Genomic DNA, 18,794 nt, shown 5'->3' with positions numbered 1-18,794 from the left:
TAATAATAATAATAATAATAATAATAATAATAGTCTATTGTAGTTCAGAGCTTATTTGAGGTTGTAGTGCTTTATAGCCTGATGGCTGTAGGGAAAAAGCTGTTCCTGAACCTGGACTTTACAGTTTTCATGCTCCTGTACCTTCTTCCCGAGGGCAGTGGTGAAATGAGTGTGTGGCCAGGATGGTGTGGGTCTCTGATGATGTTAGCTGCCTTAGATGATGTTAGATGATGTTAGGCAGCAACTTCGATAAATCCCTTCGATAGTGGGGAGGTCAGAGTCGGTGATGGACTGGGCAGTGTTCGCCACTTTTGGCAGTCTTTTCCGCTCCTGGACATTCAAGTTGCTGAACCAGGCCATGATGCAACCAGTCAATATGCTCTCTACTGTACCGAACAGACTCAATGTTTGCTATGATCAACCAGGCAACATATGATAACATTTTACCAAGAGAGTAAGATTAAATGTAAATGTAAAGATTGAAGATGTACATCAACAGTTTAATCAATATTAACTTTGTATTAGGTAATTTAAAAAAAAAAATCATTTTTCAGTATCTGGCTAACACTGACATTTCTTGCTCATCCCACATTGCTCTTGTGATGGTGGCAGTCGGCTGTCTTCTTGAACCGTTATAGTCCACGGATTGGAGGTGTCCCCAGAGTGTTGTTGAGGGAGAAGCTCAAGGATTTATTCTGGCGATAAAATCCCAACTCAGGATAAATAGTGATTTGAAGAGGAACCCATAAAAATACTCAGCTGATCAAGCAGCATCTGTGGGGGAGGGGGAGGCTGTTGATGTTTGGGGTCGAAATCCTGCATCAGGACACTGATGAAGTGTTGGTATTTCCATGCTGGTCCTCAGTGTTCCCATCAGTGGCGGTGTTCCCACTGCCTTTCTCTGGGTCCTTCTTGATAACAGGAATTAGGAGTTGCTGTCATAGCCTGGGCAAGTAACTGGAGTGCATTTTGCAGATGGTGCAAGCTATGATGTTCATCATGATGGTACATCAAAAGAATGTTCAGGTTGGTGGATGGAGCGCTGATCAACTGGGCTGCTTTGCCCTGGATAGTATTGAGTTTCTTGAATGAGACCCGTACTAATCCAGGCAAGTGGAGAGCATTCTAATACACAATGGACTCGTGCCTTGTAGGTGGGGGAAAAGAAAGGGGAGCTCTTACCCCGAAGGGAATACCTGAAAGAGTGGTGATGGCAGATGTACTGACAGCATTTAATAAGTGTGTAAACGAGCACTTGAATGGTCTCACCATAGAAGTCTACAGGCCAAGTGCTGAAAGATGGTGTCAATAGGGATGATGCCGCTGCTTGGCAAAGGTGTAGTGAGCTGACTGGTCTGTTGACTCTACGTTGAGGATCATGGAATATCCAGCCTCTTGTTACCACGTGATATATGTGGCTGCCAGTTCAGTTTCTGATCAATGGTGAGCCCAGAGTGTTGAAGTTTGATCCGCTGACATGTAGAAAACCAATCCATAACTTGGAGAGTATCTCATCCCAATAACTGACATATCTACCTCCTGACCTCAACGTTGAACTGGAGTGAATGGGTGATTGATAGTTGGCATGGACACAGTGGGCCAGTCTGAAGAAGGGTCTCGACCCAAAACATAACCTTTTCCTTTATCTCCAGAGATGTTGGCTGACCCACTGAGTTACTCCAGCTTTTTGTTTCTATCTTTGGGCCATAGGGCCTGTTTGCAAGCTATATCTTTCAATAAATGAACCAATCAATTCTATGGCCGGGCCTGGACTCTATCCTAAAGAATTCTTGAAGTGACACTTGGACTTTTGGAACCTAAAGACTCATTGTAAGGCCTACCCATAGCATTGAAACTCTCTGTTCATTTTTGTCATTGTAAGATTTCCTCACTCATGCAAACATACCACAACTCTATTCTGAAGTTTGCTAGGGTGTATAAAATGTAATGTAAAATTATTTTCCATGAGAGTCAGGCAGCAAGCAGCACAGTTTGTGCAGATAACCACCAACGCACCCTTATCAAACTTTCTGACCACACATAACTTGAGTCAACATATTGGATCTTTGTGCAGCTGAATAATCAAATGGATCCAATGCACTTGTTATTTTTGCTTTCGAAATCATGTACCCGAGACGTCCACCCAGTATTTTGCAATTCCTGTCACATGACTTTTGCAACTTCTCCTATCGAGGTTTCGACTTATTAAAGTAACTATTTCAGGTCTCGGGACCGGCTTACTGAAAACGAGAGGAAGTTGGAGGTTAAATATCAATATGCCGCACGCAGTTTGCTCAATTGCAACCTTAGCAACCAGAACTAGGAACAAGCGGTTTTGTAATATATCAGTTAATCGAAAAATATCCTGCTACCAAGGCAGTTTTGTGTCAGAAGTGAAACTGCACTTCTAACTTTCAATCATGTGAAGAATCCCTGACACAATGAGTCATCATGACGATGAAGGAAACCAGTTAGCCCAATTACCTCAAGTGTATCTGCAATTTCCCATTGAAGCCAGGTGTTTACTTCCATAACTCTAGAAGGCAGTGCCCGCCACTCAGTGTAAAAGTGTTCTTCAGATCCACCCACCCTCTCCACATTGCTTACCCAAAAATCTCTGTCCTTCGTGCTTGCACCATCTTTGTCTCCGTTATTTAAACCTGTTATAATCTTGTCCACCCCTGTCAAATCTTCCCTCTGCCTCCTTTGCTCCCTCAGTCTAACCTTGCGGCTGATATCCCAGGATCCATTCTACGAACTACCTTGTCTGCACCCTCATAAGGACCGTCATGTCTTCCTACATGATGTGACCAAGGTTGGACACTGTACTCTCATTGTGCTTTATAAAGGTTCATCATAACTTTTGTAAAACTCCATTAATCTGGAATGTTCAGCACTTTTGTGTTGTTGGGTGGGTGGATTTTCTGGATTATTGGATGTTATTCTAGTAATACCTCAGCACACTTTTAATAATGTTATACAAATTTAATGATGTTGAAAGATGTTGCACAGTAACAGTTCAGTAGACAAGGTAAGTTTAAAGGGAAGCAACAAAAATGCTGGAGGAACTCAGTGGATCAGGCAGCTTCTTTGGAGGGAAATAGATAGACAACGTTTTGCGTCGGGATCCTTCAGACATCATAGGATGGTGAACGGGGTAACAAGGGAGCCGGAGAGAGGATGAGAATTCCAAAAAACATTTGTTGGTGAACCAGATGGCAAACAGTCAGATAACAGAGTTTTACTCTTTCCCTATTTATTGCTAATGACTCTCTTCATTTTAGTTTTAGTTTTAGAGATACAGTGCGGAAACAGGCATTTCGGCCCACCGAATCCACACCGACCAGTGATCCTACACACACTAGGGACATGTTATACTTATTCCCAGCCAATGAACCTACAAACCCGTACGTCTTTGGAGTGTGGGAGGAAATCGAAGATCTCAGGGAAAACCTATGCGATTACGGGGAGAACGTACAAACTCTGTGCAGACAGCACTCATAATCGGGATCAAACCCAGGTCTCGGGTGCTGCAAGGGCTGTACATAAAAAATTCGTAGAGGATTGGACAAGGTAGATGCAGGAAAAATGTCCCCAATTTTGAGAGAGTCCGGAACCAGGGGTCACAGTTTAAGAATAAGGGGTTGGCCAAATAACCCCACTCTCACCATCGACGGCACCACTGTCTCCCCATCTCCCCAGGCCCGCAACCTTGGCGTGATCTTTGATTCCACCCTCTCCCTTGAGCCTCACATCCGCCATGTCATTAAAACCTCCTTCTTTCATCTCCGCAACATCGCCAAACTCAGACCCTCTCTCACACCTCCTGCTGCTGAAAGACTCATCCATGCCTTCATCTCCTCCCGACTGGACTATTGCAACTCACTTCTCCTTGGCATCAGCTCCACCTACATCAACCGACTCCAACTGGTCCAGAACGCAGCCGCCCGACTCATCACCCACACCAAATCCTGGCATCACATCACTCCAGTCCTCAAACAACTTCACTGGCTTCCCATCTCCCACCGGATCACCTACAAAATCCTGATCCTCACCTACAAAGCCCTCCACCATCTGCCCCCCCCCCATATCTCACTGACCTCCTCTCCCCCTATCAACCCTCACGGTCCCTCAGATCCACATCAGCCGGTCTCCTCTCCATCCACAGGTCCAACCTCTGCAGTTTTGGGGACAGAGCCTTCTCCAGGGCAGCTCCCAGGCTCTGGAACTCCCTCCCCCAACTGATCCGCAATTCCGTGTCCCTCACCATCTTCCAGTCCCGCCTCAAGACCCATCTCTTCACTTCTGCCTATCCTTAGCCCCACGTCCCCCTCCCTTTTCATCTGTGCATTAATTGCCTCATACTGTGTTTTGTATTGAATTCTGTATTTACTTTGTGTACTAGTCATGTCTCTACTATTTATTTCATTCCCCTTACATGTTTTTCCTCTACCTGCTAAACTTTTGTAAGGTGTCCTTGAGACTCTTGAAAGACGCCCATGAATAAAATTTATTATTATTATTATTATTATTTAGAACTGAGATGAGGAGAAACTTTTTCACCCAGAGTTGTGAATCTGTGGAATTCTCTTCCACAGAAGGCAGTGGAGGCCAATTCACTGGATTTCATGCAAGAGTTAGATTTAGCTCTTAGGGCTAACGGTATCAAGGGATATGGGGAAAAAGCCGGAACCGGATACTGATTTTGGATGATCAGCCATGATCATATTGAATGGCAATGCTGGTTCGAAGGGCCAAATGGCCTACTCCTGCGCCACCATGCCGTCCTAAAAAAACATGCAGATGATCTTTGACTCTGCACATTCATAGAAGGAAAGCATCCACCAAAGTATCCACCTCACACTTCTCAATGCAATTCTCCACACACTTGCTCATTTGTGACGTTACAGTTGATTGATATCAACCTCACTACATGCCGAGACTCCATGATTGGTATCATTGACAATTCATGACATTTCACTCAGTACACCAATATTCTCAGCTATTGATTAAAACAAAAGGCACTCCAACTCTGAGCCCAGAGAGGGCCAGGCTCTAACATTCACCAATCTGAAAATAAACTTCAAGACAATTTTTCCCAATGTTTACAGTGACAGATTTTTTAAGCTTTTACTGAAAATCATGCGAGAAAGCTGATGAATTTGAGATTCTGACGAGGAAGTGCAACCAGTTTCATGCTCGGTCCACAATTTCTGGGGAAAATGGCATCCTGAACCTCTGACTACTTCCACAACCCAACATCAACACTCAATATTGGCAGCCTGCACCACTGCTGCCATCACTGTGGAACCTCACAACTTCTACACCTCTCCACAAGACACTTGTAAAAAGCTGAACTGAAAACAGAGTGCACTGGAAATACTGAGCAGATCTGGCAACTTCTGTGGCACGAGAAACAGAGTTAATGTTTCAGGTTAAATAATATATAATAATAAAGCATAGAAAAGGCCCTATGTCTGCCATGACCATGATTCCACTCGAGTTAATCCCATCTGCCTGCATGTACTCCGTGTCCCTCTACTCCATGCCTGTCCATGTGTCTGCTAAATGCCTATTAAATATTGCTGTTGTATCTGCTCCCATTGCCTTCCCTAGCAGCATGTTCTGGGCACAAACCATTCTGAGTATAACAAGACTTGCCTTACAAATCTCCTTTAAACTTTGTCCCACTCACTTTAACTCTATGACTTGCAGCATTTGATATTTCTACCCTGGGAATTTTACATATGCCTCTCATAATGTTATACACTTCATTCAGCACGCCCCTCAGCCTCTGACACTGGAATGAAAACATGTTTGTCCAAGCTTTCCTTACTGCTAATACATTCCAATCCAGGTAACATCCTAGTAAATCTCTTCTGCAATCTCTCCAAAGCCTCCACATTGGTCCTGTAGTAGGGCGATCACATAAAACCTTAAAGGTGGCGTAAACAAAGTTTTCTGCAGCTGCACCTGACTTCTCAACCGTTATATCCCATGACCCATCAATGAAGGCAAACATACTGCACATCTACTCAATCCACTTGATCCTACCCTTGATATACGACTCAGTAGCCTATAACTTCAAGGATTATCCCCTTTGGCCTTTTGAACAGGTACCACCTGCTCTGGAAAGGAGCCCAATGATCCAGCTAAATGAAACCCTCCTTCCCACGCAGTTCTTTAGCCGTGGATTGTACGACACTCTCAACCTATTTCTAAAAATCACTTGCATGTGGCACAGGCTGTAATCCTGAAATTTAAAATGTCAGAGGCTCTACTTTGTAACTTTCTATCTACTTCCAAAACATTCGTTATAGGTGGATCTTGCCTCTTTTTCTGACTATGGCGTTGATGCCACTGTGGACCATGACATCAGGCTGTTCAGCCTCCCCTTTCACAGTCAGAGACATCTTTGACCCTGGCACCAGGGAGGCAACACATCATCTTGACGTCCAGTTATTGACACGGAAACACCCATCTGTGGCCCTAATTATATAGTTCCGATCACCACCGCTGCCTTACCCTTTGACCCTCCCTGCTCCACCACAGAGGCAGCTGTGGTGCCACTGATACTGGCTGGTGCTGTTTCTTTTCTTGAGAGAGTATCCCCTTCCGCAACGGTATCCAAAGCTGTTAGAGAGGGGATAACCTTTCATCAGCACTGGGAAAAGTTGGAGATTGGCTGGGCTGGAGAGAAAAGCAGACATGCCATCTTTTCCACATTTACTTTGCTCCTCTGTAGTACGGTGAAGGGGGGGGGGGGGGGGGGGGGGATGATGTAGTGAGACAAGCAATGGTGGATCTGCCTGAAAGAGAAAAGGTGTGACTAATACTCACCACCACTTATGTCAATGATCTTACTTGCTCATCACCCAACACGGAGCTTTCTTCAATCTGCAATGTTAACTGTTTCTCTTTCCACGGATGTGGGCTGATCTGATTTTTTCCCACAGCAGTTTGTTTCAAATTTCCAGCTGATTTCCAGCCAGATTTAAAACTAAACTAACGTTGGAAATCTGAACAAAAAGCAGAAAATGCTGGGAAAAAACAGATCAGGCAACAGTTGAGGAACAGTTAACACTGGTTGAAGAAAGGTCTGTTTTCCCCTTTGTTCTAGTTTTCCCCATTTGTTTCAGATTCCAGCATCTACAGCTTTGCTTTTGATTTTTACAGATCTTACTGTTCTCCCCACCTCCTCCCCTTCCTCTGCAATTTTAAGCAATTTTATGTCTTTAACTTTCTCCTGTTCCGTTCAATGTTCATCAACCTGAAAGGTTTACTCTGCTTCTCTCTCCACAGATGCTAGATCAGTAACAATGTTTCCAAGTACCTGCTCCATTCCAGTGGGATTGGCTACTGGGTGAGGATGAGCCTGACAATAAGGGGGGAAGTTTCAGGAGAGAGAATGGTGGAGACCAGGACAAAACAATACAGCCAGCCCCCGCCCACGAACACAGCCCACACTCCGCTCCTTCAGCTTTATTCTCGGGGCCGATGATTGACAGCGGGTGCCGGAAGGGGCATCGCCGTCCCAGCGAATAACAGACCAATAACTTTTGTAATATTTCACCAATCGGTACAAAACCTGGTGCGCTTGGAGCAGAGGAGAACGGTGAGAAAGGTGGCGAAAAATCCCAGCGATATAGGGTACCGTTTTTTCACAAATTTAAAAACAACGCAAACCAGAAGAGGACAAGATGGGTAGTAATAGCATAGATAGATGCGCCAAATGCAGGCAGGTGGGACTAGTGTAGATGGGACATGTTGGCCAGTGTGGGCAAGTTGGGCTGAGGGGCCTGTTTCCACACAGTAATATTCTACAAGTCTATGACATTCTGCTGTCCAATGTATAAGTCTACTGCACCAAAAACTGTCAGAAAAGAAGTGCCAGGGCCCTGCATGACGTGAAGCCAGGAAGTGGTTTCAAAGTCTTTCCTCCACATCTAAAGCATCAGCTCTGAACTAACCGATTAAAAATAAATTTCTCCACTCTGCAACTAAGGAGGATGCATTGACGGATACACTGCCATTGCCTTATAATGAAGATTGACGCAATGTGCTGGAGTAACTCAGTAGGTCAGACATTATCTCTGGGGAAAAAAGATGGATGACTATCTGGTCGAGACCCCTCTTCAGATTGAAAGACTGAATGACTTATAATGAAGACAGGACAGGAACTGAAGAAGAGGAAATGTAGAAGAAACCAATACTAAAGGATTATACCGACTATGATGTCACCTTCCAACATAAGGGGGTATGGAGAGAAGGCAGGTACGGAATACTGAGTTGGATGATCAGCCATGATCATATTGAATGGCGGTGCAGGCTCGAAGGGCCGAATGGCCTACTCCTGCACCTAATTTCTATGTTTCTATGTTTCTATAAGAACACAACAAATAGAAGCAAGAGCCAGGAGTTCCTCATACTCATTCCCACCAAGATGGTCGAGAGCTTCATGTTCCTGAGTGTAAATATCTCCGACTGATGGTCCAGATCCAACCACTTTGAAGTTACGGCTAAGAAAGCACATCAACACCTCACAATAAGGGGGACGTTTCAGGACATGCTGCTGTCTAAATGTACAAGCCTACTGCACCAAAAACTGCCAGAAAGAGTCCTGCATGACTTCAAGCCAGGAAGTGGTTTCAAAGTCTTTCCTTGACATCTAAAGCATCAGCTCTGAACAAATTGTTTAAGACTTGGACATTTGGCATGAAATGTCAGAAGTCTCAGAAGACTAAGGACATTTGGCATGTACTACTACAACTACTCGTACTAACTGCTACAGATGTATAGAAAGCATCTTATTAGGATGCATCACAACTTGGTTTGGCAACAAATCTGCCCAAAACTGAAATAAATTGCAGGGTTGTGGATGTAGCCTAGTCCATCATACAAACCAACCTCTCTCTTCCCTCTCTTCTGACCTCATCTACACGGAGAACAGCCAACATAATCAAGGATTATTTACATCCCAATCATTCCCTCTTCTCCACTCTCCTGTCGGGCAGATGATGCAAAAGCCTGAAAGCATGTATTAGAACAGCTACATCCCCATTGTTATTAGACCACTGAACGGCCCTCCTATAAACTAAGAGTACAGTCCTAATCTCCTAGTCTATCTCACTGCTGTCCTTACACTTCTTTTAAGCTGCACTTTCTATGTAACTGTAATGAAATAGTTTTGTAACACTATATACTGCATTTTGATATTATCTCTTTGCACAACCTGGTATACTTGTGTAACAGCTTGATTGTACTCATGTATAGTCATTGTGCTGCTACAGTAAGATCTGGTCAAAGCACAAAAACAATGTTTTTTTACTGTGACCACTGTGACAATAACAAAGCAATACCAATACAATGAGATCATGGATAATCTTTCCGTTTTGCACAACTTCCTTTTGCAGTAACCCCTTCAGTTCTCCCATATCAAAACAAATCTACAGACCAGAGTTCCTGGAGCAATGTCCCTTCTTTGTGAATTCCCTATAAAGAGTTCTGTGCTAAGATGGAGAAATAATTGGCTTCCCTTTGTGAAGAGGCCAATTGCAGGATAATTATTGGCTGCCCTTTGTTGCGACATTGCTTTCCAAAACACCTGGAAAATCCCCTATTCTTCTTCTTTCGGTGGCACATTTTATATAGGAACAACGCCCCCCTGTAAAATTTCCCCCAGGGCAAAAACACGTCACTTGTTCGTGATGTTTATAAATGACTTGGACAAAATTGTAGATTGATAGATTAGCAAGTTTGCAGACAATACAACAACAAAAAAATTGGCGGGGTTGCAGACAATGATGAAGACTGTCAAATATGGGCAGAGAACATATGGGCAGAGAAATGGCAGATGGAGTTTAATCTGGGCAAGTGCGGGTGTTGTACGTTGGGAAAGTATACAGTCCATGGCAGAAAACCTAACTGCATTGATGTATAGAGGGATCTTGAGGTCCAAGTTCATAGCTCTCTGAGAGGAACAACACAAGTAGATAGAGTGGTGGAGAAGGTATGCTTGTCTTATCAGTTGAGGCATTATTGAGAAAGTCATGATGCATCTTTACAGGACTTTGGTTAAGCTGCATTTGGAGTTTTCTGATCGCCCCATTACAGGAAGGATGTGAAGAGTTTGGAAATGGCACACAAGAGGTTTACCAGAAACAAAAAAGAAGGCACTAGAGTAACTCAATGGTCAGACAGCATCTGGAGGCAATGGCTGGGTGATGTTTTGACAGAATCACACTTCAGATTAAAGAGGTTGACCAAAATGCTGCCTGAATGGGACCCATGGGCTTTGGTTCAGCTCAGCTTATATCTTTGTAGCCAAGCAGAAGTTTTGTGCTGATGATTAGACAATAGTTTGGTCAGCAGGAAATGTGGGTTAATCAACTAGCTCACACATTAGCCAAGCAGTGATGCGGTGAAAGAACTGAGGTTACTATCACGCGTGGTGTGGGAAGACACATGTTAGAGAGGACTTTGCTTAAACTAATCTCATGTAATTTGAGTGGAGGGTTCTAAACTGATAGGGGAAGGTTTCATCGACTGACTAATGTTCTGCAAGGTGAACTTTCCTTTTATGGTAGGGTGACCACAACTTCCAAATGGGAGAAGAACAAGATAACAAGGTGGAACAGTGGTGCAGCTGGTAGAGTAGCTGCTTCACAGCACCAGAGACCCAGGTTTGATCCTGACCTTGGGTGCGACCAACATGTGCATGTGCTCTCGGTGAACATATGGATTTCATAGAAACATAGGAAATAGGTGCAGGAGTAGGCCATTCGGCCCTTCGAGCCTGCATCGCCATTCGATATGACCATGGCTGATCATCTAACTCAGTATCCCATCCCTGCCTTCTCTCCATGCCCCCCTGATCCCTTTAGCCACAAAGGCCACATCTAACTCCCTCTTAAATATAGCCAATGAATTGGCCTCAACTACCTTCTGTGGCAGAGATTCATCACTCTCTGTGTAAAACAATTTCATCCGGATTCTTCCGACATCCTAAAGGCGTGTGGGTTTGAGAGCTAATTGGCCTCTGTAAATAGTCCACAATGTGAGGAGGGAGTGGATGCAAAAGGAAGAAATAGCCTGTCCCACTTAGGCATTTTTTTAGGCGACTGCAGGAAACTATGCAGTCGCCACATGGTCACCGCATGTTCGCGGGTGGTTGCCGGGGAGTCGCCTTCATGGTCGTGAGGAGTTCCCGTATTCTGGGAATTAGTCGCGGCCTCATTATGGTCGCCGTGAATTTTTCAATATGTTTGAAAATTTGCGGCGACTAGAATAAAGTCACAGTGGAGAGTGGTGGGAATTCTCGAGCCGTAGGTGGGTCACCAGGAGGTCTAAGTCGGACAGGCCCATAACATAAAACTAATGTGAAACAGTAATCAGTGGCCGGCGTGGACTTGGTGGGTCAAATGGCCTGCAATATCTTTCAATCCATAAAACAGTCTGTTGATTTCCTGACCTGAAACATCACCTCTCCTTTATACCGCGCTTTGTGTCTATCTTCAATATTTAACATGTTCACAGTTCTGGGTCTGCTGCCCTCGAGTGGAGATAACGAGCACAGCACTCCGGCAATCGGTGACCTTGAACCTATACTGGAATTTGGACAATTTTTACACTGGACACTTTTTACATATATCAAGCCAATTAACCTAAAAACCTGTATGTCTTTGGAATGTGGGAGGAAACCAAAGATCTTGGAGAAAACCCACGCAAGTCACGGGGTGGACGTACAAACTCCATACAGACAGCGCCCGTAGTCTCCAGCGCTGCATTTTTGCTGTAAGGCAGCAACTCTACTGCTGCGCCACCGTGACCGTACCTTGTTGGAGCAACTCAGTGGGTGAGGCTGCATATGGAGAGAAGGAATGGGTGACGTTTTGGGTCGAGACCCTTCTTCAGTCTCAACCCGAAACATTCCTTCTCTCCATAGATGCTACCTCACCCACTGAGTTGCTCCAGCATCTTGTGTCTACCTTCGATTTTATCCAGCATCTGCAGTTCTTTCTCACAACTTACCTTGTTCAGCAGGAATCGTGTCATTAGGAGGGGGACCTTTGCTCCAAGTTACAAGAGGCGACGGAGAGAAAGTTCTGAGGAAAACATCTCCTGGTGCTTTTTCTGGGTAAATTTCTCGTTCACATGCCATCTTCAAATGACAAAAGCCCCCTTTTCTCTCATCAACAGTCCTGCAATGGAAGGGATGCAGTGAACAAAGAATGCCTAGAAGCGCAATGCCATCTTAGTGTTGACATAGAAACATTGAAAATAAGTGCAGGAGTAGGCCATTCGGCTCTTCAAGCCAGCACAATGTGATCATGGCTGATCATCCAGAATCAGTACCCTGTTCCTGCTTTCTCCCTATATCCCTTGATTCTGTTAGCCCTAAGAGCTATATCTAACTCTCTCTTGAATACATCCAATGAATTGACCTCCACTGTTTTCTGTGGACGAGAATTACAGATTCACAACTCTCTGGCTGAAAAAGAATTACTTCATCTCAGTTTTGGTTTATTATTGTCACATGTAGCAACTTACAGTTTAAAAAAAAAACGTTGTTTTGCATGCTATGCAAGCAAATCACACCTTACACGAGTAGATAGAAGGGACTGTTCATTCTGGTTTACAAAAAAAATGCTGGAGGAACTCGGCAGGTCAGGCAGCATCTCTTGAGAACATGGATAGATACTCCCGAATTGGCTTCCTTTACATCAATGAGACCAAGCGTAGATTAGGCAACTGTTTCGCTGAACACTTGCACTCGGTCCACCAAGACCTGCAGGATCTCCTTGCTGCTAACCATTTTAGTTCCCCTTCCCATACTGACCTGGACCTCCTCCACTGCCAGAATGAGATCAGCCACAAACTGGAGGCACACTTTCCCCTATATTCCTTCCTCTAGCTTCACATTTTGCACCTCTTCTCACAACCTTTTGTCTTCTTCCCTTCTATGGCTTTGGTCCATCCATCCGACAATCAAAAACACCCCTCACCTGTATTTCCTATCACTTGCCAGGCTTTGTCCCACCGCAAACCCTCTTCCAGCTTTCGCTGTCTGAAGGAGGGTCCAGCCTGAAACAACATTTATCCACGTTCGCCAGAGATGCGGCCTGCCCCGCTGAATTACTCCTGCACGTTGTGCCATACATGATTACATCAAGGTAGTGCAAAAGAGTAAATAAACAGAGTTGCAAATATAGTGTACAACTACAGAGAAAATGCAGATCTTTTTAAAGTGCAAGAGCTACAATGAGAAAGATCGGAAGATCAGCATTCATCATCAGCATATGAGAGTTCTGATATCAGCAAAAAAGTTGTTTTTGAATCGGGTGGTATGTGCTTTCAAGTCTTTGTATCTTGTGTGTTTTGTTGGCCATAAGGATATATTCTCCATCTTCCAAACCATCTTGTTGCGGCTCTTGTGCTTGTTTTATCTGCACTTTCTTTGCCTATAACACACTATTCTGCACTATTTTTAGTTACCTAGAAAGTATGTGAAGCATTTCACTGTAATTTGGTATGCAGACAATACTTACATGAATACATTAAGGTAGTGCAAAAGAGAAAATAAATAGTGCAGAGTATAGTGGTAATACCAATTAATAGGGCGGGCTCCACATTGGGTTGAGGTTTTAGAGCTTAGACACCAGAACAGTTAGCTCCATTTATCATGACCCAGCACTTTACTGCCTGTAAATTGGAGGTCGGAAGAGAATCCTGCATCCCCAGGGCTTTGCTGATGCTGGACTGGCAGACTTTTTGTATCTCTAAACTAAAGTAAACTTTCCCGATTTTGTTCCACATGGGTTTTTTTTCTCTCTGGGAGCACGAGACACGCTCAGCCTGACCTGCCAAGGACAGATTCTGCTCTGCACTTTGCAATTCCCACATTCTTTTGTCCATGTTCTTCTGTCTATGTTCCAACTATCCAAGTGCTCCTATTCAACAGATGATCTTCTTTAAAGCTTCTCCCCTTGGTTACCCCCACTTAATCATATTAGAAACATCCTCCCGCCCCACCTTCCCTGCAACTTAATGATAATTTTTTTGTCTCCAATTTCAGTTCCAATTAAAGGTTTCCAACCAGAACTGTTCTTGGTTTCTCTTCCCACAGATACAGCCTGATCTATCGAATATTTGCAGCGTTTTCTGTTTTTATTTCCAGCATTTGCAATTACTTTGATTTCTAGATTTATTGGATTATTAGATATTACTCCCTTTAATGCATCAACACATATCTATTTGCCATGGTTTTAGATGTTACATGGTAGTATAATACATTTTCATGTCAACCATGTAAGTTTAAAGGGGATGTGGAATGAGGCCTAATTAGTCCAATGCTGAATCATTGGGATTTATATACAATGGATTATCGGAGTTGAACAGTATTCAAAAGGACTACAGTATCTGCTGACATCTGGAGGCTCGAATGGGCAACTCCAGAACTAACTGTCGGGGACTCAAATGCTTTTACAAATTCCTGAGAATGTAGTGAGTCAAACAGAGAATGCTCTCCCCAAAAATTTCATGCAAGTACAGTCATTCAATAGCTGGCTGCAAGGTGACACAGCCAGCAACAATTTAATAGCAATCTCAAAGAAAACACATAATGTCTCTACTTTCTAAGAAGTTTGAAAAGATTCTGCATGCCACTGAACAATCTAACTTCCACAGATGCACTGTGGAAAGTATCCTGACTGGTTGCATTATGGCCTGGCCCTATAATTCCAATGCACAAGAATACAAGAGGCTGCAAAGAATGGTGGACTCATCCCGGTCCATTATGGGCACAGCCCTCCACATCATTGAAAGCATCAATGAGCCTCTGCCTCAGAGGCTCACCTATCATCACCGTCACAACCCTAATCCTACCTCGACAAATGAATACTATGGACTCGTTTCCTAGTTTAGTATGTTTGTACTGACGTCTTGTTTCTTTGCTATCTTTTTCTTTTCACTGTCCCAGTTATAGGGTCTGTTAATTTATGTAGAATTTATATTTTATGTGTTGCCTGTGATGCTGCTGCAAGCAAGATTGTCATCGTACAGTATGAAAATTCGTACATATGACAAGAAACTCGACTTGACTTCACTTACAAGATAGTGTTGAGGTGAAGTCGCTATGGCCAAACCATCCTTCATGTCATTTAACGGGTGTCACGGGTGGTCAGTCCATCAGACAGGGAGAGGTGGAACCTGGTCCGGAGCCCCCGAGCCGACTGTCACTGAGCAGGGTTCCCCTAGTCTGCCCACCCCACCAGCGAGAGAGCACCGCAACTACTGGGTGATCCTGCCCGAAGCCCTCCTCTCCTCTCCGGGCTGTTATTTCTCTGGCGGGCGGGGAGCATCGCCGCTTCATTCCACCGGCAATACCAGGCACCGCCGAGCCTGCGGCTGCTCGTCTTCAGCCCGGGCCGCTGCCGTGGGGAGGGTCGGGCGGGGGAAGGGGCACCTGACACATATTATGTTCCTATAGGTGGGAGAACATATAAAAGGGGGCCGAATAATAATTGTTTTAAACTCATTGCGCTGCCTGTTCCCGCAGCCGGCGGACGCTCAGTTTCGCCCCTGAAGCTGTGACAATGTGCATTACACCATCAGTATCCACAGCGACTAAAAATAGAGGAAACACCCAGTTAGTCCTTTCTTCAAAACAGATGCGATGGCCGGGAATCGAACCCGGGTCAACTGCTTGGAAGGCAGCTATGCTCACCACTATACCACCATCGCAGCGCTGGAAGGGAGAGTGAAAACGCGCCTTACATCATTAGACACACACGTAACAATGTTACAGTGAGAATGTTATGCTGTACACCCCCATTTAATTTTAAGATGTCACGAAGAAACGTACTTTTTTTCCAACAGTAAAAATTATAAAGGGACTTATGCAGGCCAGAAGAATGCAAAATGCGAGCAGCTGCCAACGTTAATTCTTTTTATCGTCTCCCATTACCTCTTCAACATGATCTGTACCTGTTAGATCTCCTTTTGTCTTCAGGAATTAGGTTGATTTCTGGGTTGACGTCTGAGAGGAGGTTAATAAATTGAATGTGGGAATTTAGAACAATTATGCTATTTCATATAATTCTAGAGGAAATTGACAGGGTGGATGATGAGAGGAGATACCTAGATCTATTTAAGATGGAGTGAGAAATAACTTATTCCCTACCAAGGAGACATTGAATCCGTTCAAACCAAACGCTATAAGATCTTTGGTTCAAACTACAAGGCAATCAAGGGCCATGGGGAATGCAGGAAATGGATCATACTATGAAATGGAGGAGCAGGAACAAGGGGTGTGGCCAGGCGTCTATCCCATCCATAATTGTCCCAGAATAGGTGGCGCTTTTCTGTAAGGAATTCCAATGACTGACTACATAGTCAAATCCAATAATATGTGTCATGAAGGGGAGCGTGTAGTGACTGGTATTTCCTTTGCGATAGAGATCATAGCAATCCAAGCTAATAACCGCAATTAATTTCATGGTGTCAGTCAAATAGGCTGCTTCAAGCAGGATGGTGTCAGAAAGGGGCAACAAACAACCCTTCTTCAGACTGAGAGTCGGGGCCAAAGATTATAGAGGCTAATCTTTAATCAGGGCTGAGTCAGAGTCGGTCTGAAGGAGGGTCTCGTCCCAAAACGTCACCCATTCCTTCTCTCCAGAGATGCTGCCTGTCCCGCTGAGTTACTCCAACATTTTTTCCCTATCTTGACTGGCCTGCAATTCTCTGGATTCTCTATTTCCCTTGCTAAACACTGGAACTTTAACAGGTACATAGTTCCCAGAAAGTGGCGTTACTGGTATATAAAAAAAAAGATTGGCCAAGGTGGCTTTCCGTACAATGGCCTTCATCAGTCAGGGTATTGTTTAGAAATCAGGATGTTAAGTTACAGTTGTAGAGATGTTAATGATGTTTTGATCACGCTACTATGGGAAGAATGTTGTTAAGCTGGAAAGAGTGCAGAGATGATGATGTTGCCAGGACTTGAAGGCCTCAGTTATAGGGAGAGATTAGACAAGCTAGGACTTTATTCCTTGAAGCACAAGAGGCCGTGGAGTGATCTTATAGAGGTGTATAAAACCATGAGGGGAAATAGTGAATGCAGTCTTTTACCCAGTCAGGGAATCAAGAACCAGAGGACACCAGTTTAAGGTGAGAGGGGAAAGAATTCATAGGAATCCGAGGGGCAAATTTTTTCACCTAGAGGATGGTGGGTGTACGGAACAAGCTGCCAGAGGAAGTAGTTGTGACTGTATCTTTATCTTTACTATATCTGTAAATACATTTGGACTGGTATTTGATAGGAAAGGTTTAGAGGGACATGAGCCAAAGATGGCAGGTGAGACCAGTGTAGATGGGGCATCTTGGTCAACATGGGTAAGTTGGGCTGAAGGGCCTTTTTTTGTGCTGTATAAACGGTCCTTCTATAAACTACAGTAGTTTGATTCACCTCTACTTCAATGTGGACAATGGACTGTCATTGGAGCTGGTCCACTACAATGCTGAGAACTGTATTCTGCACTGCATCTTTCCCTTTCCTCTATTGTTTTTGAATTTGGCTTAATTGCATTTACATATAGTATTTCTGATTTAATGGCATATCAAACAGGGCATTTCACTATACCTCTGTACACATTACAATAATAAACCTAAACCTACCTTGACATTGTTTCACTTGCACCCCATTGAACTAAATTTTTCAAAAGCATCATTAGTTGTCACTTTCCATGTCTACCCACCTGCAACATTCATTGATACCCGCCAAAAGGCTATTCACTCAGTTAGTTGACTTTCAGAAAATACTCATAAAGCCAGACTCAGATGGTACAAGATGGCTCCAGTACTTGAAATCAAAGGCAGTACTCCAAGTCTGTTTGATCAATGCCTAGTATGCCTTCAAAAGAATGAAAGCATGTACCACACGATTCAGGAACAGCTTCGATACCCCCACCAGAATCAGGAACCTTACCCACTGCTGTTGTTAAGAATATGGAATGGTCCTCTCATTTGCCAATCTCATACAATATCTCATATGATATCCTAACTTACCTCAGTGGCCATTACACTTTTTTTTTTACCTGCACACCCTCTCCAATTGTAATATTATAATGTTGAACAATATATTCTACTACCTGGTATTTTCCTCTTTGCACCACTAGTGGTACTTGTGTATGGCTCGATGGTACTCATGTACAGTATGATTTGACTGCATAGCGAGCAAAGTTTTCCCACTGTATCTCAGTGTACATGGCAATATTAAACCAATACCTTCTTAGCTAAACAAGTGCTCTGTGGTTCACTTTTGCTGAAACTGAGAACAGCTGCAGTGGCCTTTATAATGGTTCACTAAGACATTAGCAAGCAAGCTTAAAAATACCACAAAACTTGGTTTAAAAAGTTTATTATAAATGTTAAAGAAACAGGCCTTGATCACCTTAAATTGTATGGTTATAAAATCCTTTGTTAACAACATTAAGATATTAGTGTGTGAGAAGACTAAACAAAGAGCAATGAATGCTCAAAGATTACAAAAAAATATTAGAAGTGTTTTAAATACATGCATCATATGCATAATAATAGTGGACTATAATAGATAATTACCAAATGCATTAGAAATCAGTGGAACCATTGCAATGTTAAGGCAAATACAACACTTGATAAATAAAAGATGGACTTCAACCTCTCCCACCTTGCCCCACAAAAATATGGCATCTTTCATTAATCAGCTTAACTATATTAAAAACATACCATAGCTTTTCTCATATAACTCAAAAGCTTCT

At 43.6% G+C, this 18,794-nt stretch overlaps 1 protein-coding gene and 1 non-coding gene across 2 annotated transcripts in view; both read right to left on the bottom strand.

Annotated features, from left to right (window-relative positions):
- Positions 1–12,159, bottom strand: part of LOC129711254 (procathepsin L-like) — a 35,977-nt gene extending 23,818 nt beyond the window's left edge. The window contains exon 1 of the mRNA XM_055658779.1: positions 12,031–12,159. The gene's annotated coding sequence lies outside the window, so the exon portion shown is untranslated. The remainder of the gene's footprint in view (positions 1–12,030) is intronic.
- A 3,510-nt stretch (positions 12,160–15,669) lies between these two features.
- Positions 15,670–15,741, bottom strand: trnag-ucc (transfer RNA glycine (anticodon UCC)). The gene has a single exon. It is a non-coding gene; the product is annotated as a tRNA-Gly (tRNA).
- Positions 15,742–18,794: the final 3,053 nt, after the last annotated feature.

The sequence above is a fragment of the Leucoraja erinacea genome, chromosome 29, assembly GCF_028641065.1.
Source record: "Leucoraja erinacea ecotype New England chromosome 29, Leri_hhj_1, whole genome shotgun sequence".
NCBI classification, from domain to species: Eukaryota; Metazoa; Chordata; class Chondrichthyes; order Rajiformes; family Rajidae; genus Leucoraja; species Leucoraja erinaceus.
Note: the sequence above shows the minus strand (reverse complement) of the source record. Positions and strands in the feature narration are given on the sequence as shown.